The 22,413-nt window shown below is 47.8% G+C and overlaps 1 protein-coding gene across 1 annotated transcript in view; it reads left to right on the top strand.

Moving 5' to 3' along the window:
- The window catches only part of SETD1A (SET domain containing 1A, histone lysine methyltransferase), a 960,878-nt gene that overhangs the window by 563,260 nt on the left and 375,205 nt on the right, over positions 1-22,413 (top strand). The window lies entirely within an intron of this gene.

Raw genomic sequence — 22,413 nt, 5'->3', positions numbered from 1 at the left:
ATCCTGCTTTACAATGAGGAAATAGACTGGTACAAGGACCTGGCTGATGCCAGCAGGTTGGACACCTCCCCAGAGCCTGGCATGCTGTTGCCTCCTAACCTGGTTATGCAGGAAGGGGCTTCCTTTGCGATGGTGGTGCGTAGGGCTGCTGAGGTCTTGGACCTGCAGCTTCCTACAGTGGTAGTCAAGACCAATGTCTTGATAGAGGTCATGCAGCCTGGTGTCTCCACCTCGGAACCCTTGCTGACATTTAAAGGGGCCTTGACATATGTTCTACTGAGCACCTGGTCCAAGTCCAGCACATGGCCTTCTCTGAACAGAACTATGGCTCTGAACAGAACTATGGCCCCCGCCATCGCCATGCTCCGGGCGACCCCTCTTTCCTCTCCAACCACCCCACCCTGGAGAGCTTGGTGGTCCAAGCCTCTACTTCCCATGGAGCGTTCCCTTCCGCACCTCGGATAGGGAATCCAAAAGGGCTGGACAACTTTGGTAAGAAGATCTTTGTAGGAAAGTTTACTTTTTTGCATGGTTATCCCCCACTTTTTGCCTGACATTTGATGCACTTTGACTTAATGTGCCCTGGGTCCCTGCCAATCAGGTTCCAGGGCCTGTGGTCTTTCCCAAAAACTTTGTACCCACAATTGGCACATCTCTGAGTAGAGGGCCTCTGCTCTCTGGGTCTAGAAACAAAGCCAATCCTGGGCAGAGATGTCATGCCTCCTCTCCCAGGATGGGCTGGGTCCACGAAATAGGGAGCTGTAAAAGGCCTGCTGCCTTTTTAAGCTGTCCCTGGCTTTTGCTGCCCCCAGCAACTGGCTCCTACCGGTTCTGACCCCACTTTGGGCTGGAGAATCTCGGCGGGGAAACAAAGTAAGAGGAAAGGTGTGGCCACCTTTGCCAACCCCACCCCTCAGGTGGGTGAGGCGAGGTGAAGCACACATCTCAGTCCCCTCCATCTTGAAGAAGAGGGGACCCAGCCAATTAGAGAGAGGCTCATGCCCCCCTCCCACTGGAGGGTGGTATAATAGGTGGTGTACTCACCCCAAGTACAGGACCAATTAGTTCCGACGGGCACAATCCTGTAAACGCCCATAAATGTAGTATTATTGGGTGACCCTGAACCTTGCCTCCTCAGATAGGAAGAAGTAATAAGGACAGAAGAGCCAAGCTGACCCAGAAAGAACAGGACACCAACTGCTTTGGCGCCAGGCCCTACCAGCCTATCCCTACTCCAACCTGCCTACAACGGAAACCCCAATGTGTCCAGAAACCCCCAGAACCTGTAGGACCTGCCCTGCCTTAATCTCAAAGACTCTGTCTCCAGTTAGCACTGAATTTGCTTAACCCAAGACCCCAACACAGAACCCGGATCCAAGCGGCTCTGCGGTTCTGCACCACTCTGCACCCAATGCCCACAGCCCGATTTCGAGTGGCCCAACACCTTGAGGAAGTCTCCCCAGCGATCCTGACCTGGGATTTGGTGATCCCTGTCCTACCCCAAGCTTCAAGCCGACGCCTGCAGCCTCAACCTGAAGGTTCCCCCTGACCGAAGCTAGTAGCTGGTAAGAAGATCCGACGCCTAACGACACCCCTGCACAGACGCCCCATGGCCTTGGGTGTCCCAACCGACGGTGTCCAGGCATCTCCCTAGAACCTAACTTACCTCTCCTACCAGTGGCCGCCTTCAGAAAACCTTCTTACCCAAGCCTGCAGCCTTTTCTTTGAACTGTAGATCTCTATTGCAAATCACAGGGCTCCCGACGTCTCCTTTCGCAATTTTAACAGGTATGTTGCTGAAACGCGGGACACTCCTCCCCAGCCAATACTCTTCAGTAGATCTTTGGAAGTTTATCATAGTTCATTGGCGTAGATTAAAAAGAAGCTTCCCTGCCACCTTGTCTTTCCTGGACAGGATGGACCAATGACAAAAATTCAGCTATATGGACTTGGGAAAACGACCTTGTCTGTCTGTTTTATTTTTATTTTCTATTATTGGTCTGTCTGTACATGCACCATCTCTGCTGTAGCTAAACGTCAACCAGGTATGGGTATAGGAAGCCTAGATCAACTTCCGTAACCCAGGAGCAATACCTAGGAGAATGAGTTTATATAAAGGCAGTACCTGCTTGCTCAGTTTAAAGCTGTGGAATAGTGTAATCAAGCAGCAATATGTTATTTTTCAAAAGCTTTGCCTTCTTTATTATCTGTAATGGAGGATTTGGCTTGAAAATCTTTTTTTTTTTTTTTAGCGGGAGGATATTATTAGATTTGATTGTCATTCAAGTGCTGCTGTAGAGCTGCTTTAAATGTTGCCCTTTACTGTCCTTTATGGCAATCATGCTGACGTTGCCAAGATTTGAAAGCAGCTCTTTTTGTGATGAGGAGCAAGAGGACTCCCTCACTGTGATTCTGAATCACTACCGTATCACAGTATTCATTATCAGTGGTACAAGACAATTAAAAAATCTGTGCCCAGGCAGTCGACTTTTTGGAAGACATTATTAAGGTATTAAACGTTTATGCCTTAAATTTGTCTCTGGGATATGATGTTATACTGCCTGTAGCTATCAGCTGCACTGGGAAACCGTGCTTGCCGTATTTAGAGGTGTTATATTATGGGCTTATCCATTTAGGATCGGAGTTCTTCTCATGCACAACATGGAAACAATTTCCACATAGGATCAAAACAAGGACAACATCCTAAACAATGTAACATGCTGCCCATGCAGGCAAGCGCTTCAGTGGCCTATATATGGGAAGTAAGCACTGTAGGAAGGTGGATACCTGACTATGGTTGCCCCCAACTTTTTTGCCTGGTGTTTTGCTGGTTTTCCGACTTAGTTGGCCTGGGACCCTGCCAATCAGGACCCCAGGCCTACTGCTCTCTCTCTAAAATGGATTCCATGTACCTTAGGTACATTTCCAATTGGTACTGGGCCACCTTATCAGACCCTGTAACTCAGGGCATAGGTGTACCCAGGGCCTACCAGGGGCTGAAGCATGTATTATGCCACCCCTGGATGGCCATCTAAATCTGACACAACTGGCTGCACGACAGCTGGGGCAAGGTGGTGTAATCACCCTTTGCTTTAGATATAGTATACCTATATCTAACCCTAAAAATGGACACACAGATTCCTATCAGTCACTCCTATGGCAGGCCTTGACAATCCTGAAGGCAGAGTGCTTGGAGTCGTGTGAGATGGTACTCTGGCATGAGCTGAGCCCGTTTGCAGCTTGCGGAACCAAGTCCTAATAGCTGTTCCATGATAACGCATACCATATACTCTTAAGTGCATTATAATCCTTGCGGTTAAATGCTATCTTTGGTATCGCTTTATCAAAACATGTCGAGTAAGGTGTCATACGAATTGGAATACTAACCCCTCGCCAATTCTGGCGACGGGGTTAGCATTCCACCCTTCTAGAGGGACACGACATGTATGTAACTGTGAACCCCGGTTAAAGCTAACTCAAGCCTCAGCATCACAAAATGGATGCTGCCACCACAGACACGAGTCTGACCCCCTGCAGCTGGGAGTCCTTCCAGCGAGGAGAGCTTGGACAAAGGGTTTCCTGTCAGGGGCGGTGCTAGCACCATCCCAGACAGGGTTTTGTGTATCCTGGGTAGGCAGGGCTTTACAGGAAGGTGACTGCAAGTGGCACCCCGGTGCTCACTATGCATCTGCCGGCTAGAACCAGTTCCAGGGGCACACCAGCCCCTGGCCTGGGGAAAGTCCGGCATGGGAAAGGGGTGTAACCACCCCCCTTCCTGGTCCCACCCCTAGGGCAGGACCTAGTCGCGTACCCACCCCTTTCTTTAGGATAAAAGCAGGAGCGGGGACCCTTCCAAATTAGATCTTTGAATCAAGAAACTACTTTCTACGAAAGGAACTCTCGACTTCTTCTCAAGATTTCTCCCTTGTGGCTAAGGAGTAGTCACCCTGCATCCGCAGGCACCATCTAAGAACTCTGCGGTTTGCTGCACGTCCTTCCTCCGGAATCCGACTGACCAGCTCGACGAGACCCGGCTTCCCTGGCACCTCTGACCTCTACCTACCTCTACAGCTAAGCTGAGAACCGTAGGTGCGACGAGACCTCGAGGGACCGGCCATCATCAGAACTGCACGACTTCTATCCAGCACGACCGCCGAGGAATCCTCTGGTGAGTGCTTTGGGGTCCGAGAAGCCCCGACCCTGAGCAGCTCCAGCACCGAAGTCCAGCTCCCCAGCATCCACGAGATCTGCGTGGGGCCCTTCTGCTTTTTGCTGCTCACCGCGTTGTCTGGCTACTAGCCCGCTGGCTTGTGGCCTTCCCGACGACGCCCGACGACATCACCACTGCTGGTCTGGTTGCTCCAGACTGGCCCTTGCTCCCTTCCAAAAGAGGAGCACCCCGGACCCTCCTGGTCCACTCCAGACGCCATTTTAGGTCCACCACGTGGGCTTGAATTTGCCAATACTTGTTGCCCCAATCCTGGGTCCAGCGACGTCGACAGCATCAACCATCGTGAGACAGCTCGCACCTCCATCCTGGTCGCCGACAACGCCTCCTGGTCCGTGAGACTGCAGAGCCCAGCGTCGCCCACTCACCTGGTCGCGGTGACTACCATCCGGTGCCCTCCTGGTGCCATCTGATCACTGGCTAGTGGTCACGAACTTGGTCCCCTCTGCTTTCAGGTGTCATCCATCTTCGATCCAGGCTTGGATCACTTCGAACAATCTTCACTGGTCGCCTGCCAGCAACTTCTTTCTTCAGGCTCCTGGTTCGTCAACGAGGATTCCCGACGTCTTTTCAGACCTATGCAGCTGCAGCCCCTGGGCTAGGTAACTTCGGCATTTCGGTGCCCCAGCATAGCCTCACTATCCAAGGGTCCAGATCCACTGTCGTTTTCGACCTACCTTATCGGGTTCGCCCGAGAACACTAACTTTGCTTTTACTAGCTCCCATAGACTTTGTCCCGCATCCCGCGTGAGAGTGCACACTCTGCATCCGAGTCCCCTAGGCCTCCTACTAGTAATCTGAAGGTTCAGTAACGTAGTCCTAGCGATTCCAAAGCCTATTAGTACAGTACTTACCTGCTAGTAATTTCGCATTCCACTACCATAGTATATGGTTTTCCGTGCCCCTCGGGCATTTGTGTAAATTATGCAACTTGAAGTATTTTCGTAAGAGTTTTGTTGTGTGCTTAGTACCCTGTCCTCATAAAGAGTACAGGGCTGTTGTGATCTAAATAAATACACTGTTTATTTTCATAACACTTGTGTGGTGTCCTTTCACTTGGTATTCAAGGGGTATATGTGATGGTATAACAGCTGGCTTAACATGCCCTCCAGAGTTTAGCCCGAAGACTGCTCGTATCCACGCTACTAGGATAGCTGGTCTATAAGGTTGACTTACAACCAATCACCATAAGGGTTGTTTGGACTGATACATAGTGATCACTAGAATAGTGAGCACTGCATATCAGGCCAACTTCTCACATTGGTGAGCAGCGGTTGGGATTTGAGCTTGCTGTTGTTTTACCACACGTATCCTAAGAATATCTTGTGAAAAATCACATAAGTACTCCAGGTACATATAACTTAGCTTAGAATACTCTGAGTTCTACTGAACCAGCTGTTGTAGTGTAACAAGGCTTAACACACCTTGACTACAACTCTTAGCAAGGGATCAGTAGGCAAACAAATAGTGTAGGTAGGTGCATCACTTACACCACACTACAAGCATGTCTAACCACAGAGAGTCTTCAGAGACCCCTCTTGTGGTTGTGGACCCTCCACAGGTCCCTTCCAGATATGCTGCTCTTAGTTTCCAGGAGATGAGACAAGTGTGTACCTCCAGGAAACTAAAACAGGGTTCCAACCCTACCATTCCTTTTCTGATTGGTCTATTAGAGACTTATGATGCTAGGAGGGCTGCTAACACAGATCCTTCTCATCTAGAAGGGAATATGCCCACCTTACAGGGTCCCTTTGATAACCATGATCACCCCCTCCAGGAGGCAGATGATGCTGAGGAGGAGGAGGAGGAAGAGGAGTTATCAGGGGATGAGGCAGACAAGGGACAGGTAGAAGTCAGGAGACTCACCAGGTCCAACTTAAGTAGGCATGAGAATGGATTTGGGGGACCCCCAGGGCCACTCTCAGGCAGACTTAACATTGGGAGTGGACGAGTTAGGTCTCTGTCCAGAGGCTCTAACAGATCCATTCGAACCAATGGCTCTCAGACCTCTTCTCATAGAGGGATGTCATCCCCTAAGAGAAGGGAGCATGAAGCTAAGATGAGGGAAGCCAATCTGAGGATTGAAAGGGAAGAACTTGCCCTGGCCAAAGAGAGGCTTGCCTTTGCTAGAGAGCAGAAAGTGTGTGGGGCAGACCCCACTGGTGGCAGCATTCTCCCAAGAGAAAAAGACAGGAGTTTAGACACTAGACACCTGAGTAAGATAGTGCCCCCCTTTAAACAAGGGGATGATATCCACAAATGGATGACTGCTTTGGAGAGGGCCTGCACTGTACAGTGTGTCCCCCAGAGTCAGTGGGCAGCTATCTTGTGGCTCTCCTTTGAAGGCAAAGGTAGAGATAAGCTCCTCACTACTAGAGCTGAGGATGCTAATAATTACGAAGTCCTGAAGAATACACTGGTTGATGGGTTTGGTTTAACCACTGAACAGTACAGGTTGATGTTCAGAGACACCCAGAAAACTTAGTCTCAGGATTGGACTGACTTTGTTGATTGTGCCACTAAGGCTTTTGAAGGCTGGCTACTGGGAAGTAAGGTTACTGATTTTAAAGGATTGTACAATCTAATTATGAGAGCAAATCTTAAGTAATTGTCAGAACCAGTTATTACACCAACACCTGGTAGACTCTGATCTGACCTCTCCACAAGAATTGGGTAAGAGGGCAGACAAATGGTTCAGAACCAGGGTCAGGCCTAAGAACCAGGGTGGCGACCAAAAGAAGGAATCAACCAAGCCTCAAGAGAAGGGTGGGAGTAAATCTTCTGATCAAACCACAGGGCCCCAAAATTCCTCTGAAAAGGGTGGGCCCCAAACTTCTCCCAAAACCCAAAAGAAACCTTATTGTCATACCTGCAAACAGGTAGGCCATTACAAAACTGACAGCAGTTGTCCCAAGGCCAACAACAATAAGGAGAACATACCCCCAGGTAATACTCCCAGACCTCCTGTTACCACTAGTGGTAATCCCCCAGGTGGTGGGAGTTCCCCCAAGAATGTGGTGGGCATTACTTTGGGAAACCAGGTGGACTATGGCCTAGCCAGGTCCCCTAACAACACTCTTGTCTGTGAGACTGGCATGGGGTTTGCCAACTTCACTACTGGTTCCCACATTTTGGGAAAGTATAGACAAGAGCCCTTTATCAATGGTCAGAAGGTTGAGGCATACAGAGACACAGGGGCCAGCATCACCATGGTGATTGACCATCTGGTCCCCTCTGCTCAACTGACCCCTGGTTTTCTTTATCAGGTGACAGATGTTCATGGAGTGAAAAGAAGGCATCCCATGGCAGTAGTCGAGCTCAGTTGGGGTAATGTCACAGGGCCCATGAGAGTGGCAGTGACAGATAACCTACCTGTAGATTGCTTACTGGGGAATGACCTGGAACTCTCAGCATGGGCTGAGGTGGAGCAAGAAACTCACTCCAGGATGATAGGCCTACCCAGAAAGGTTAGTGGGGCAGTAATAGCTACAGCCCCAGTCCAAGCACCAGTCCTCCCTGAAAAGGTTGGAAGAGCAGTGGTAGCCACTGCCCAGGCTCAGACAGACTTCCCTGAACAGGATAGGAGGGCTGTGACAGTCACAGCCCAAACACAGACTGAGTGCCCTCCTGAAAAGGTTGGCAAGGTTGAAATGGTCTCAGCCTCTACTCAGACAGATAGTGGGGTTGTGAAGCCTGAAACAATGGATCACTCCACCCAAACTGAGAGCATTGAAGAGGAAGAAAAGTCTTCCCCCTCCCAGACACTAGGTGAGAGCCAGCCTCCTCAGGGAACTGACTCTACCCCTGGTGAAGGAACTGCCCCAGAGGTAGTCAGGCCTAGCCTGGCAGAGCCCCTGATGACAGTGGACCCTTCCCAGGTGGGACCCAGTCTGGAGCAGGTAGCCTGCACCTCTCTACCCTGCCTCAGTCAGCCTAGGGCTGTAGAGGTCAGGAAGGCCAGTGGTGGACCCCAAAGGGCCCCCTGTCAAAAAATCCCCAAACAGCAGATTAGGATCACTGAAGCTAGTAGCCCTAGCCAAGTGAAAATAAAACAAACTCCTGAGGGATCCCCCTTAAACTTAGTTAGGGAACTCCCACAGCTGGACACTGCTGGGCACAGCCAAACCTGGGGCCTAAAAACCCCAAACCTGACCTGTCCCTCCAGTAAGCCAACCAGAGGGACTCAGCCTCCAGCTTTAGGTAGCCAGAGGTTGACCCTGAGAGCTCATAGCAACTCAGTACTGGAAAGAAAGGCACATATGGTGGATAGTGATTGGAGGAAGTTGAGCCCAACAGTAGTGGAGTCTCACTTCAGTACTCCATTCCCACACCAGCCTTTTACTTTGCCAAAGCACACCACAGGTAGTGATTCCCTATGGTGGAGACCCTCAGATACCCTTAGGGTGAGGGGTTGCTTAGTGGACCATGATACAGGGGGTAACCATGCCAGTGCATGTACCACCTCATATGGCCACTCAGGCAATATAGGCTTACCTGGTCAAGGATAGCCTTATCTCCTTTCGTTTGGGGGGGGGGGGGGGGGGGGGTTGTGTAGGAAGGTGGATACCTGACTATGGTTGCCCCCAACTTTTTTGCCTGGTGTTTTGCTGGTTTTCCGACTTAGTTGGCCTGGGACCCTGCCAATCAGGACCCCAGGCCTACTGCTCTCTCTCTGAAATGGATTCCATGTACCTTAGGTACATTTCCAATTGGTACTGGGCCACCTTATCAGACCCTGTAACTCAGGGCATAGGTGTACCCAGGGCCTACCAGGGGCTGAAGCATGTATTATGCCACCCCTGGATGGCCATCTAAATCTGACACAACTGGATGCACGACAGCTGGGGCAAGGTGGTGTAATCACCCTTTGCTTTATATATAGTATACCTATATCTAACCCTAAAAATGGACACACAGATTCCTATCAGTCACTCCTATGGCAGGCCTTGACAATCCTGAAGGCAGAGTGCTTGGAGTCGTGTGAGATGGTACTCTGGCATGAGCTGAGCCCGTTTGCAGCTTGCGGAACCAAGTCCTAATAGCTGTTCCATGATAACACATACCATATACTCTTAAGTGCATTATAATCCTCGCGGTTAAATGCTATCTTTGGTATCGCTTTATCAAAACATGTCGAGTAAGGTGTCATACGAATTGGAATACTAACCCCTCGCCAATTCTGGCGACGGGGTTAGCATTCCACCCTTCTAGAGGGACACGACATGTATGTAACTGTGAACCCCGGTTAAAGTTAACTCAAGCCTCAGCATCACAAAATGGATGATGCCACCTTAGACACGAGTCTGACCCCCTGCAGCTGGGAGTCCTTCCAGCGAGGGGAGCTTGGACAAAGGGTTTCCTGTCAGGGGCGGTGCTAGTACCATCCCAGACAGGGTTTTGTGTATCCTGGGTAGGCAGGGCTTTACAGGAAGGTGACTGCAAGTGGCACCCCGGTGCTCACTACGCATCTGCCGGCTAGAACCAGTTCCAGGGGCACACCAGCCCCTGGCCTGGGGAAAGTCTGGCATGGGAGAGGGGTGTAACCACCCCCCTTCCTGGTCCCACCCCTAGGGCAGGACCTAGTCGCGTACCCACCCCTTTCTTTAGGATAAAGGCAGGAGCGGGGACCCTTCCAAATTAGATCATCTTTGAATCAAGAAACTACTTTCTACGAAAGGAACTCTCGACTTCTTCTCAAGATTTCTCCCTTGTGGCTAAGGAGTAGTCACCCTGCATCCGCAGGCACCATCTAAGAACTCTGCGGTTTGCTGCACGTCCTTCCTCCGGAATCCGACTGACCAGCTCGACGAGACCCGGCTTCCCTGGCACCTCTGACCTCTACCTACCTCTACAGCTAAGCTGAGAACCGTAGATGCGACGAGACCTCGAGGGACCGGCCATCATCAGAACTGCACGACTTCTATCCAGCACGACCGCCGAGGGATCCTCTGGTGAGTGCTTTGGGGTCCGAGAAGCCCCGACCCTGAGCAGCTCCAGCACCGAAGTCCAGCTCCCCAGCATCCACGAGATCTGCGTGGGGCCCTTCTGCTTTTTGCTGCTCACCGCGTTGTCTGGCTACTAGCCCGCTGGCTTGTGGCCTTCCCGACGACGCCCGACGACATCACCACTGCTGGTCTGGTTGCTCCAGACTGGCCCATGCTCCCTTCCAAAAGAGGAGCACCCAGGACCCTCCTGGTCCACTCCAGACGCCATTTTAGGTCCACCGCGTGGGCTTGAATTTGCCAAGACTTGTTGCCCCAATCCTGGGTCTAGCGACGTCGACAGCATCAACCATCGTGGGACAGCTCGCACCTCCATCCTGGTCGCCGACAACGCCTCCTGGTCCGTGAGACTGCAGAGCCCAGCGTCGCCCACTCACCTGGTCGAGGTGACTACCATCCGGTGCCCTCCTGGTGCCATCTGATCACTGGCTAGTGGTCACGAACTTGGTCCCCTCTGCTTTCAGGTGTCATCCATCTTCGCTCCAGACTTGGATCACTTCGAACAATCTTCACTGGTCGCCTGCCAGCAACTTCTTTCTTCAGGCTCCTGGTTCGTCAACGAGGATTCCCGACGTCTCTTCAGACCTATGCAGCTGCAGCCCCTGGGCTAGGTAACTTCGGCATTTTGGTGCCCCAGCATAGCCTCACTATCCAAGGGTACAGATCCACTGTCGTTTTCGACCTACCTTATCGGGTTCGCCCGAGAACACTAACTTTGCTTTTACTAGCTCCCATAGACTTTGTCCCGCATCCCGCGTGAGAGTGCACACTCTGCACCCGAGTCCCCTAGGCCTCCTACTAGTAATCTGAAGGTTCAGTAACGTAGTCCTAGCGATTCCAAAGCCTATTAGTACAGTACTTACCTGCTAGTAATTTCGCATTCCACTTCCCTAGTATATGGTTTTCCGTGCCCCTCGGGCATTTGTGTAAATTGTGCAACTTGAAGTATTTTCGTAAGAGTTTTGTTGTGTGCTTAGTACCCTGTCCTCATAAAGAGTACAGGGCTGTTGTGATCTAAATAAATACACTGTTTATTTTCATAACACTTGTGTGGTGTCCTTTCACTTGGTATTCAAGGGGTATATGTGATGGTATAACAGCTGGCTTAACACGCCCTCCAGAGTTTAGCCCGAAGACTGCTAGTATCCACGCTACTAGGATAGCTGGTCTATAAGGTTGACTTACAACCAATCACCATAAGGGTTGTTTGGACTGATACATAGTGATCACTAGAATAGTGAGCACTGCATATCAGGCCAACTTCTCACAAGCACTATAAAAAATTTGCAATACAATACCAGTAGATTTGAAGCCTTACAGCCAAACTTTATTCATTATTTTCCTCTGTAATATCTCCAACATATCTACACAATTTGCATTAATGTGGTTGAGCTTTTCCTACCCAGTGGCCACGCAATGTTCTCTTGTGGGTAGTAAACATTTTGCTTCTAATACCTTGTTGCCTTTGTTTATTGGCTAGATACCCTGCCCTTGCTACCCCTTTCATCTGATTTATCAATCATTGAACCGTGTGTCAATTCAATTTAATTTGACTTTATTCGGTTAAAAGCAAATAACCATTAAAGTACACATAAAAAAGAAGGTACATTATCAATACAACCACAGTTAAAAGATACAAAAATTTCAAGTTCAAATTGATTTACGCAGTATAAAAACATTTTTAAAATATTCGGAAATAGAAGCCATAATTAAGACAACATCTAGTTTCTGCAGTATTATAAAAGTTGGGCGACAGCGACTTACTTTCATCTCCTTTAAAATGGGGAAAATCAATCTTTTCTGGGGCAATGAATAAAACTTGCAGAATAATAAAATATGGATGTCCGATTGCTCAGATAAATCATCACACGGCATTTAATTAAATCACGGGACCAGGAATTCATAAAGGGGAAACTTAAAGCTCTATAAAGAATATTTAGCCTAAAACGTGTTAAGATAAACCGCTCATGGTCACTCATGTAGAGTGTTAAGTATGGTTGTATTTTACCCTGGGCCAATATGAGTTGGTGAGCTACAACAGTTTTTTTCTTCATTTCCTCAGTCACTCTAATATCTTCCAGGTATTTCATACAATGTACTTTCAATGACTTCTTCGAAATCTTACACATTGAAAGAGGGTCATCATAATAATTCTGATAACCTATTTTCACAAGAAAACCTCTTACATAAGAAAACCATCTTATTCTACTCACATGGTCCAGACTTAATGCATCCTTTACAATAGCGCGGTTTAATATACATTCATCGATGGTCCAAACCCTGTGCCATAGTAATATTGGCTGGACCCTAATTGTGTCTTCGATGTAGTGTTGACCTAGTTCCGCGTGCCAGATATAGCCTGAGACACTCTCAGGTACTGCCAAGATGTACCTCAGGAACATGTTTTCTGCCACCTGGATTGTTTTTACATTATCATACCCCCATATACCAGCACTGTAGACAGCAATTGAAATGCACGTAGCGTTAAGAATTCGTAAAAGTTCAACAATTGGTTTTTTCCCTATTTTTTTTACCAGAGTTTTTTATGACCATAATCGCTTTGCAAAACAGAAGTTTCCTTGCTTTTATGGCACTTGTCCATGTACCGGCTTTGTGGAACAGGATACCTAAATAAGAGAAAGTGGGGGTAAAGTCTAAGGGATTAGCATTAATATACATAGCCTTCTTTTTCTTATTAGGACAAGGGCCACAATTCATAGAGAATGTGTCAATGGGACTGCTTTGGGCTTTGTACTTTATTTCTATTTTAGTCCTGTATTCTCTAGAACACCTAAAACCTCTCTAGAGCAGCAACCCAAATTAAACTTCCTTTAGCGGTCAGATTCATTGTTGAATTCTGTCCCTCACAAAAAAGAGCGTTATAGAAATTATTCCACCTAGCCAATTTGCTATCTAAATTTATAGGTCAAGACAAAGTAACTTTATTTCGGTCAACATGACCTAAAAAGTACAGAATTTACAGTGTTCATTTACGAAAGTACATCAGGAGAGTTAAAATAAAAACTTGTTACATTTATGAGAACCAAAAAAAAGACACTATAAATAACATTATAAGAATACCTAAGATCAATAATTATTTGATTTGAAAAGCAGAGAGGCTAGTATACAATGAAAGCCCGTCACATATCCATAAAAGATTTCATTTAAAGTCCATAGGGCTTTAAAAATAAATTAATCAAGCTAAAAACATTAAAAAAGAAAAACATCTTCAGTTAAATGATATGTAACATTATAAGGGGAGATTTTATCAGTTGTTAAAATTAGACCTGACAACTACTAGTTCTAATCTGATGGGTCGCTTACTGGTTTCAGAAATACACTTCTTGCACACCACATAGAAAACAAGAACCCCGCAACTGAGTAAACGATTGGGATATTGAGATCATATTTCAATATCCCAAACACTTCAGCGCAGCGTCTACTGCCCAGATTTCTACAGATCTGCACCAACCATCTTTTTCTCGCTTTGCTGTATCCCGGACAGCCAAAGAAAACATGTAACTCAGACTCCACGGGATGGTCACAAGCAGGAAAACTGTGCTTATTTTGCGTTTTCCACTTTGAAGTGAAACAACGGAGAGGCAGAACCCCAAATATAAATTGCAGATAAAGTTTTCTAGCAGTCGGAGGTTTAATGAGGTCGAAAACCTTTTCATAGACAGAATTGTCCTTTATTTCCAAAAAGGTTGTGGTTAGTGTACCTATATTGGAGTTAGAATGTAATAAGGCCATTCTTTAGTTCTCATATTTGGCCTTCATTTGTTTCTTAGAGATTTGGGGCATGCTACCTTTGGATCAGTCCAACATTCCCCCAGACCCATGTCAGTTGACAGCTGTTTCATGTGGGAAAACCAAAGAAGTCTAGCAGCACCCCTTATTTCTAGAACTTTAGACAATTCTTCTCTATATGGGAGAAGTTCAGGTGTCGACCATACACGACGCCAGTATAGAAGGGGTCTGAGACATAGGACTTCCTCCAATTCCATCAATCCCCGGTCTAAACGTAATGGAATTAGAGGAGTACTACGTGGCAATCTGAATAGATTCCTAATGTATTGATTCTCGACCTGCAGTAGGGATTTAGGCTTACAGTGGCCCCAGAGTTCTGCGCCATACAATGCGCCCCCACGTGCCTGAACCTTATAAATTTCTAGCGTCGGGCTGACAGCGCTCTTGACTTATTTATTGAAGACCTTCAAGATGCCCCCTGTTGACTGGGCTAATTTTAATGTTGCCTTCACTATATGTGCCCCCCCCAGTCCATGAACTCAGTGATTGTAATGCCGAGATACGTAAAGGATGTTACACTTTCCAGGGGTTCACCATTAAGTAAAGGATTTCGACGAGTACTCTTTGGTTTATTAAACACCATACATTTCGTTTTCTGGAGGTTGATCTCAAGCCCTCTTTCTTAACAGAACAACTGAAATCTGTCCAAAACCCTTTGGATCCCCATAGGAGATTTAGACACCAGGAGCGTGTCGTCGGCAAACATCATAGCTGAAATTCTACGTGAAGCTTGTTTTGGGGCATCTAGGTCTCTTTCTTGTGACAGGGCATTAATCAGATCGTTAATATAAAGGCTGAACAATGTTGGAGCGAGTACGCAGCCCTGGCGTACGCCACGTTTAATAGGTATGGGTGCTGTCAGTTTTCCATCCCTACTGAATCTTATTTGTGCAAAGTTGTTTTCATGCAGACGTCTAATGAGATATATGAGATACACCGGGGCCCCCAACTCGAGTAAGACAGACCATAATTATTCCCTTGGCACCAAGTCGAAAGCTGTCCTCAGATCCACAAATATTAAGTACAAACTACAATCCTCCAGAAAAAACGTCTTCCAACGAAGTAGTTGTAGTCTTAATACTTGATCCAGGGTTGACAATTTTCCCCTAAACCCTGCCTGGAGCGGAGAAAGAATACTCTCATCATCCATCCAGGATTGAAGTCTGAGGAGAAGAACTCGTGCACATTTTTTTTGAGGGATATCAATTAGACTGATTGGCCTATAATTACTTGGTAGTAAAGGGGAACCCTTTTCAAATATTGGGATTATCTCCACGCCCGCCCAACTTGTAGGGATCTTCATACCCATCAAAATTGCATAAAGAGGACCCAAAGATAAGGGGCCCAGATGGATGGCACGCTCCTAAAGAGATCCCCAGGGATCTTATCCAAACCGGGGGCTTTACCTGGGGCTATTTTATCTATTGCAGCCTTTACTTCCTGTATGGTTATAATCGGTCCTGGGGTATCATCAGAGTGGTGGTTACTTGGGAGCACCTCTGAGATCTCCTTCTCCTTATACAGAGATTCGAAGTGTTCTCGCCAGACCTCTTCTCCTACATTAGGTTCTAGTGCTCTTCTGGGTACCGTCGAGCCAGAGTTGACAACTCCCCAAAAAGTTCTCATATCTCTTTCCCCAAGAGAAGTTTTTAGTAGGTCCCAATTTTCCATTTCCCACCTATGTTTGGCTCCCTGAACAGCTGCTTTGTAAGCCCTTCTCAGGATTTTGATTTGGGGGCGATCCTTTAATTTAATTGATGCCACCAATGCACTTTTAGCTTTACGACAAGATGTATTATACCACGGTGGGGCACAGGCCTACTAGATCTTTTTAGCTTACTGGGAAAAAAGTGATCTAGTAAAATTACTTTTAATTTTTCAAGGTTTAGCCCAATCGCCTCTTTATCCATAAGGTCCCTATACAGTTATATAGGGTAGAGGCTTCTAAAAACACCGGAAGTAGAGCATCGTAGAGGGTGCCCATGTTTTCCTGCGATTGGATAAAATTAATCCATCGTACACGCCTCCTACAGTTTGAGACAGTTAACCTAAAATCGTCAGGGGTATCGACACAGTGCGATCCCCTAGAGGTAACTATTTGGAGGTCGACTACTAACGCATCGTGGTCGCTATCAATACGGGGGAGAATTCTAAAATCAAGCATCCTGTCCCAGAAGTTTGTATTTAGCAGGATGTAGTCCAGTATGAACCCACGGTCCTTGCTATGTAACGTGTAGCCACACAATGTTTTGGAGGGCGATCTGCCGTTGCATGCTCTTAGTGAGTGGTTTGGGGTAAGACAGTTCATCTGTGTTACCAAGGGTGTCCAAATTTATAGGGAAAATGATGCATCTGCCCACTAACCACCCTAAAACTTCAGTCATTTTGCACACTTACTATTGTTTAAAAGTTAATTCTGTAAACACCCTCTGGTTTTTCTGGTCATTATTTATCACTAGATATTTGAATATTTATCTTAAAATATAATATGTGGAAATAGAGTAGACTGTAAACCCTGTTGGACCATTGGGGGAGAATTGATTGTAATGAACAATAGACTTCTAAGTATTGAACCTAACAATTTCCTTATGTTTCTGCCATATTGCCAATTATGGGATTAATGACCAACAGTGAGTCTTCCTATTTTGTAGATTCATTTGGCAGGTAAAATATCATTAAAATCTCCTTTACAAACTGGTCCCATAGATGTTGTACCTCACTGACCAATTTGGATACATTATGTTCGAGGCATATGAGCTGCAGATAGTACACCTTAGCATTGGACTGCCACCTGGAGTTGGGCTCGAATGATTGCAGGTTGTTGTTGTCTTGGAAGAAGTCTTTGTAGTCATGAGATAGGTGACTCCTCCCTTGGACAACAGTGCGCATGGTCATCCACTCCATCCTTAGATTGTTTTTTTCCGCCACTGGGTTCCGATGAAAGTTTCTCCGCTCCGGCCAGGAAAAGATTTTTCAGCAACTTCGAAGCGCAGAACTTCCACAAACTTCAAGAAACTACCTTCGACATCGAAGACAAAGCTTTTCGACGACATAATTTCCATTCCGGTCATCGAAGTGGGCCGTTAGGCCTATCGACGCCGTGCGGCCTACACCACATGGAAAGAACTCCGTTCAAGAAATGCCCGAAACGCCAGGCAAAATTCCCACATAGCGATCACCACGAGGTCTGCAACCTCTGTCTATCGCCGGAACACGACGAGTCGACCTGCACAGCTTGTGCGTCCTTTCGATCAAAGAAAACAATCCGGGATCGGAGGGCCCGTCGACACGAGATGAGATCAGCCCCAGCACCGGAGGATATCTTCGATGAAGAGGTTCCCCTCGTTCCCGAAGAAGACTCTCCTGATCTCCAGATCGTATCAGAGGCAGACGACTCCGACGACTCCATTCCATCGGGTCAGCACGTGAGTACTACTGCCCCTGCACCACACACTCTGCCCAAACCGAAGGCTAAGGTCAGCACTCCACCCAAGGGGCCCAGTCGAGACCGAAAATCCACTTCGACAGCCTCGCCATCGAGCTCGGCTCCGAAGAAAACAACAAAGCCTTATAGTGCCTCGACACTGAGTAAAATTCTCCCGTCGGCACCGAAACAGAAAGACACCTCTGCGCAATAGCCAAAAGACCCTTCGGTACCGAAGCCAAAAATCGTATCGGTACCGAAACCGAAAGAAGCACAGGCTCTGAAGCCGTCCACTTCTACATCGGCGCCGAAAACAAAAAGCCTGATTCCGAGGTAAACAAATCCTCGAACATGCCTATGAAGCAGAAAACAACTCCTTTGGCACCAAAAACTATGCCACGGGACGTTACAACACCTCCCAACGCTAAAGAAAGGCCACAACCTCCGCCGAAGCCGAAAAAATCTACGCTCAGGAAGGTTGTAGAAGAGGAACTTTTTACACCAGATCCTCAACAAAAGAAGTTCTATATAGACCCAAGGACAGGACGTGTGGGTACTACACCTCAGAAGAAGAGACCAGCAGATACACCACCCACACCTGTGGTGCCTGCAAAGAAGGACTGTGCAACATCTCCTATGCACCCTTCCTCTCCTACACCTCTTCTTTCTCCTTCTCCTCTTCTTCCTCCTTCTCCTCTTCTTCCTCCTTCCCCTGTACCTCCTCACACACCACCTCAGATATCTCCTACACATTCTCCAGTATCATCACATTCCTCACAGCAAAATGATGATGAATACAACTTAGAGGGAGGGGACAATGAGGAAGAGCCTAGCTCATATCACACAGATGAGGAATTATGGGATTTTTCAAACCCCAAAGAGGTACCTATATATGACCCACAGGGTATGCATGACATTACAGAACCGCACTCATACCCATCAACGACTTCCCCTCCAGAAGACCATTTAGTTTTAGTCATCTGCTAAACAGAGCTGCTATCTACCATGGAGTACCTATGCATTCTGATGATATTGAGGAGGATTTTCTCTTGGATACCTTTGAGCACTCTCAGAGGACTGCTCAAATTCTTCCAATGATTAAGGGAGTAGTTAAGCATGCTCCAGAAGTATTTAAGGATCCTGTACGCACAAGAATATTAAACGCTAGAATTGAAAAGAAATATAGACCAGCACCCACAGACCCAGTCTATATTAAAGGACACCTACAACTAGATTCATTAGTGGTGTCCAATGCTAGGAAGAGGGCAAATTCTCAGACCTCCGGAAAAGCGCCCCCACCTGATAAAGAATCAAAGGTCATTGATGCATCAGGGAAAAGGGTAGCTGCACAAGCTGCAAACATGTGGCATATAGCAAATACACAAGCCCTACTTTCTCGCTATGATAGGGCTCACTATGATCAATTAGAAAAACTAATTCAACATCTACCAGATCAGTATAAGGATCAAGCAACTGACCTTCTACAAGAAGGCAAGTTAATATCTAATGCCTCAATAAAATGTGCACTAGAAGCCGCTGACACAGCATCTAGAGCTGTAAATACTAGTGTCATACTTAGGAGACATGCGTGGCTACGCATTTCAGGGTTTAAACTAGAAGTGCAAACCAGTTTAAACCAGTCTTTCAATCAAAACCAATTATTTGGTCCTGAAGTAGATACCATACTAGATAAAATGAGACACCAACACTGCCAAGTCTATGGGAGCTTTACAGTATACAACAAACAGAGGCTCTTTTCGTCGCTCCTCCTACAGAGGAGGCTCCAAACAGACTGGAGCAGACACTACAACATCTTTTAAATCACAAACATCCTCCACCAAGGGATACTTTAGAGGAGGATATAGAAGAAACAATAACAAAGGAAGAGGTCGCGGTAACAACAACAACCGATCCTCTTCCACCATCAAACAATGACTTCCCTCTGCTCCCCCCGCAGCATACCACTCCTGTAGGGGGCAGATTAACACAGTTCCTACCTGTCTGTAACTCCATTACAACAGACAAGTGGGTTAAACAGATTATCCAACATGGCTACAGCCTAGAACTTACACCAACCCCTCCAAACATACCTCCAAGACAGCGTCCAATGTCTACAGGCCATCTAACTCTGCTTCGACAAGAAGTGCTAGCAATTCTACAGAAGGATGCTATTCAGATAGGGGAATGGGGGTTTACTCACTGTATTTTCTAATTCCCAAGAAGGACGGAACACTGAGGCCAATTCTGGACCTCAGGCCCCTCAACCATTACATATAATCAGATCACTTCCATATGATCAGTCTACAACAAGTGCTTCCACTGCTACAACAGGGCGACTTCCTTACAACACTAGATCTAAAGGACGCCTACTTCCATATCCCCATACATCCTGCTCACAGAAAGTATCTAAGGTTTGTACTAGAAGGACAACATTATCAGTTCAAAGTCCTTCCATTCGGGGTAACAACGACACCAAGAGTATTCACAAAGTGCCTAGCAGTAGTAGCAGCACATCTCAGAAGACAACAGATACATGTCGTTCGAGGCATGTGGGCTGCTGAATTCAAATCTGTGCATAGATCGCCGCCTAGTGTCGGGTCCAGATGATCGCACATTGTTGTCCTGGAAGAGTCTTCGAAGTATCACGAGATAGGTGGCTCCTCCCCTGGACTACAGTGCGCATGGGCATCGACTCCATCCTCAGATTGTTTTTTTCCGCCATTGGGTTCGGATGTATTTTGGTTCACTCTAGTCGGAATCGATATAAAACTTTTTTTTTCGTCGGTATAATCTTGCGTTCGGTGCCCGAATCTTCCAGCTCGGTTCCGAGCGGGATTCCAGAGAGCCGCGTGCTTTCGACGCTGAAGGCCCAGTCGACGCCACAGACCTTATCGACGGATCATCATGGACCGGAGTCCAATCAAGAGATGTCCCGTGTGCAACTCCAAGTATCCCCACATCGACGTCCACCCAGTGTGCAACAAGTGTCTGTCGCCGGATCATGATGAAGCCAGCTGCATGGCTTGTTCACGATTTCGATCCAAGAAGACTCTTATGCATCGTCGCGCTGCGCGCCAGGAGGCCCAGCAGACTGCACCGGCGCCTGTGAACATATTCGATGCCAGGGATGATGAGGGAGCTGACCGGGAAGTTAGTGAGAACCTGTCGAATCCCGCGTCGGAGGTCGACTACAACTACGACGCGGACGTTGAAATGCTCGAAGCGGAAGAAGTCGTCGACGAGGTAGGAGACGACGATGGGGCCTTTGGGGCCATGGAAGATAGCTCGAGCGAAGAGCTAACTCAGACTGACATTGGGGCCGAAACGCTTCAAAAGGCTCAGGTCGAGGGATCGCCACTAGGCCTTACCCAAGATCTTCCAGTGGGTTCTACGGCCCCGCCTTCGGGCTCGGCTACGGACATTGCTATTGAGCCGCACCCTGCGAAATCGAAACCGAAAGTGAAGACACCGGTCTCGACGCAAGTGAAAGCACTGGTGCCCCCCTTGAAACCAAAAGTGCGTATTGCTTTGGTCGGATCGAAGGCCTCGGGCCTGTCGGCACCGACGAAGCAAAAGGGCGTTGTCGACCCGAAGAAACAGGTCAAGGGCGTCGAGACTAAGTCTGGCACGCCGAAGACGAAGGTCAAGGTAGTCGAGCCGAGCAAATCGGCGCCGAAGACGGTCGACACCGACAAAGGGCTCGGTGATCCAAAGGTTCTCGAGACTCCGCGACAACATGACAAGGCCAAGAGCGGCCCAACCCACGAGTCCACGCCTAGTGGTGCCTCGAAGGATTCCGTCGACTCGACGCGGCCGTCCGCTGCTTTCTCCAAGCAAGTGGCGGACTCCCTGAAGCGCATCAAGGACAAGGCCTCAAGTGTCAGGCTAAAAGATCCTCCACCTTCGAAGCCTGTCGATAAACCTCAGAAAGCGTCGACGCCCATTCACTTCATGTTGCCGCCAAAAGTGGCGCCAAAGACTTTCACCCCTAGGATGGTCACCAACGTGCCCGAGAAGGTGTCCTCGGTGCCGAAGTCGTAGACGGTGGTCCCGGCCATCAAGCATCGACAATCTTCGTTGGAAGAACAGCAAGAACATTTTATCGATGCCGAAACAGGCAGACTTTCCCTTCATAAGCGGAAAATTGCCCCGGAACAGCCAATGGAGTCCTATAAAATTCCACTGAAGAAAAAGAAGGATTCCACTTCGACTCCTGTTCTTGTGGAACCAATTTCTCCACATGGCCATGATGTCTCACCCACTTATTCAGACGTGGAAGCTGGGGAAGGTGATGATGATGAGTACAGCTATCCTCATCTTCACTAACGGCCCCACCAGACCGCCGGGGATGCCTGGTCTCACCCTGGAGATACCCATTAAGGGACCATCTCTCAGGGAAGCCAGGAAGGGTTTCGCAGCGGTCGAAGCGCCTTGGGACCCTACGGGTAAGTAGTGCGCTATATAAATGCCAATACATTTACATTTACATTTATCCTGTCTACACTGAGCCAGATGATACCAATGAACCCTGGGCAGCTGGTGCTGACCCAGGTGATCCTCACTCTACCCCAGACACTCAAATGTATGCTGTAAAAACATCGCCTACAGAGGATTCAGCAGCGTTTAATGCCCTCATTGAAAGGGCAGCTAAAAATCATGACGTCCAGCTCCATGCTGACCCCATTGAAGTGGACTTTCTTTTTGACACCTTTTCCGTCTCAGAGAGGACTCTCAAGACTCTGCCTATGTTGAAGGGTGTCTTGAAGCATGCTGGGAAGATCTTTAAGGAGCCTACCAGAGCCAGGGTGATAAACCCTAGAATTGAGAAGAAGTATAAACCAGCACCTAGTGACCCTACTTACATCAAGGGACAGTTGCCTTTAGACTCTCTTGTTGTTTCTAATGCCCGGAAGAGGGTTAATTCACAAACAACGGGTGATGCTCCTCCC

This window comes from Lissotriton vulgaris, chromosome 7 (genome assembly GCF_964263255.1).
Source record: "Lissotriton vulgaris chromosome 7, aLisVul1.2, whole genome shotgun sequence".
NCBI classification, from domain to species: domain Eukaryota; kingdom Metazoa; phylum Chordata; class Amphibia; order Caudata; family Salamandridae; genus Lissotriton; species Lissotriton vulgaris.
Note: the sequence above shows the minus strand (reverse complement) of the source record. Positions and strands in the feature narration are given on the sequence as shown.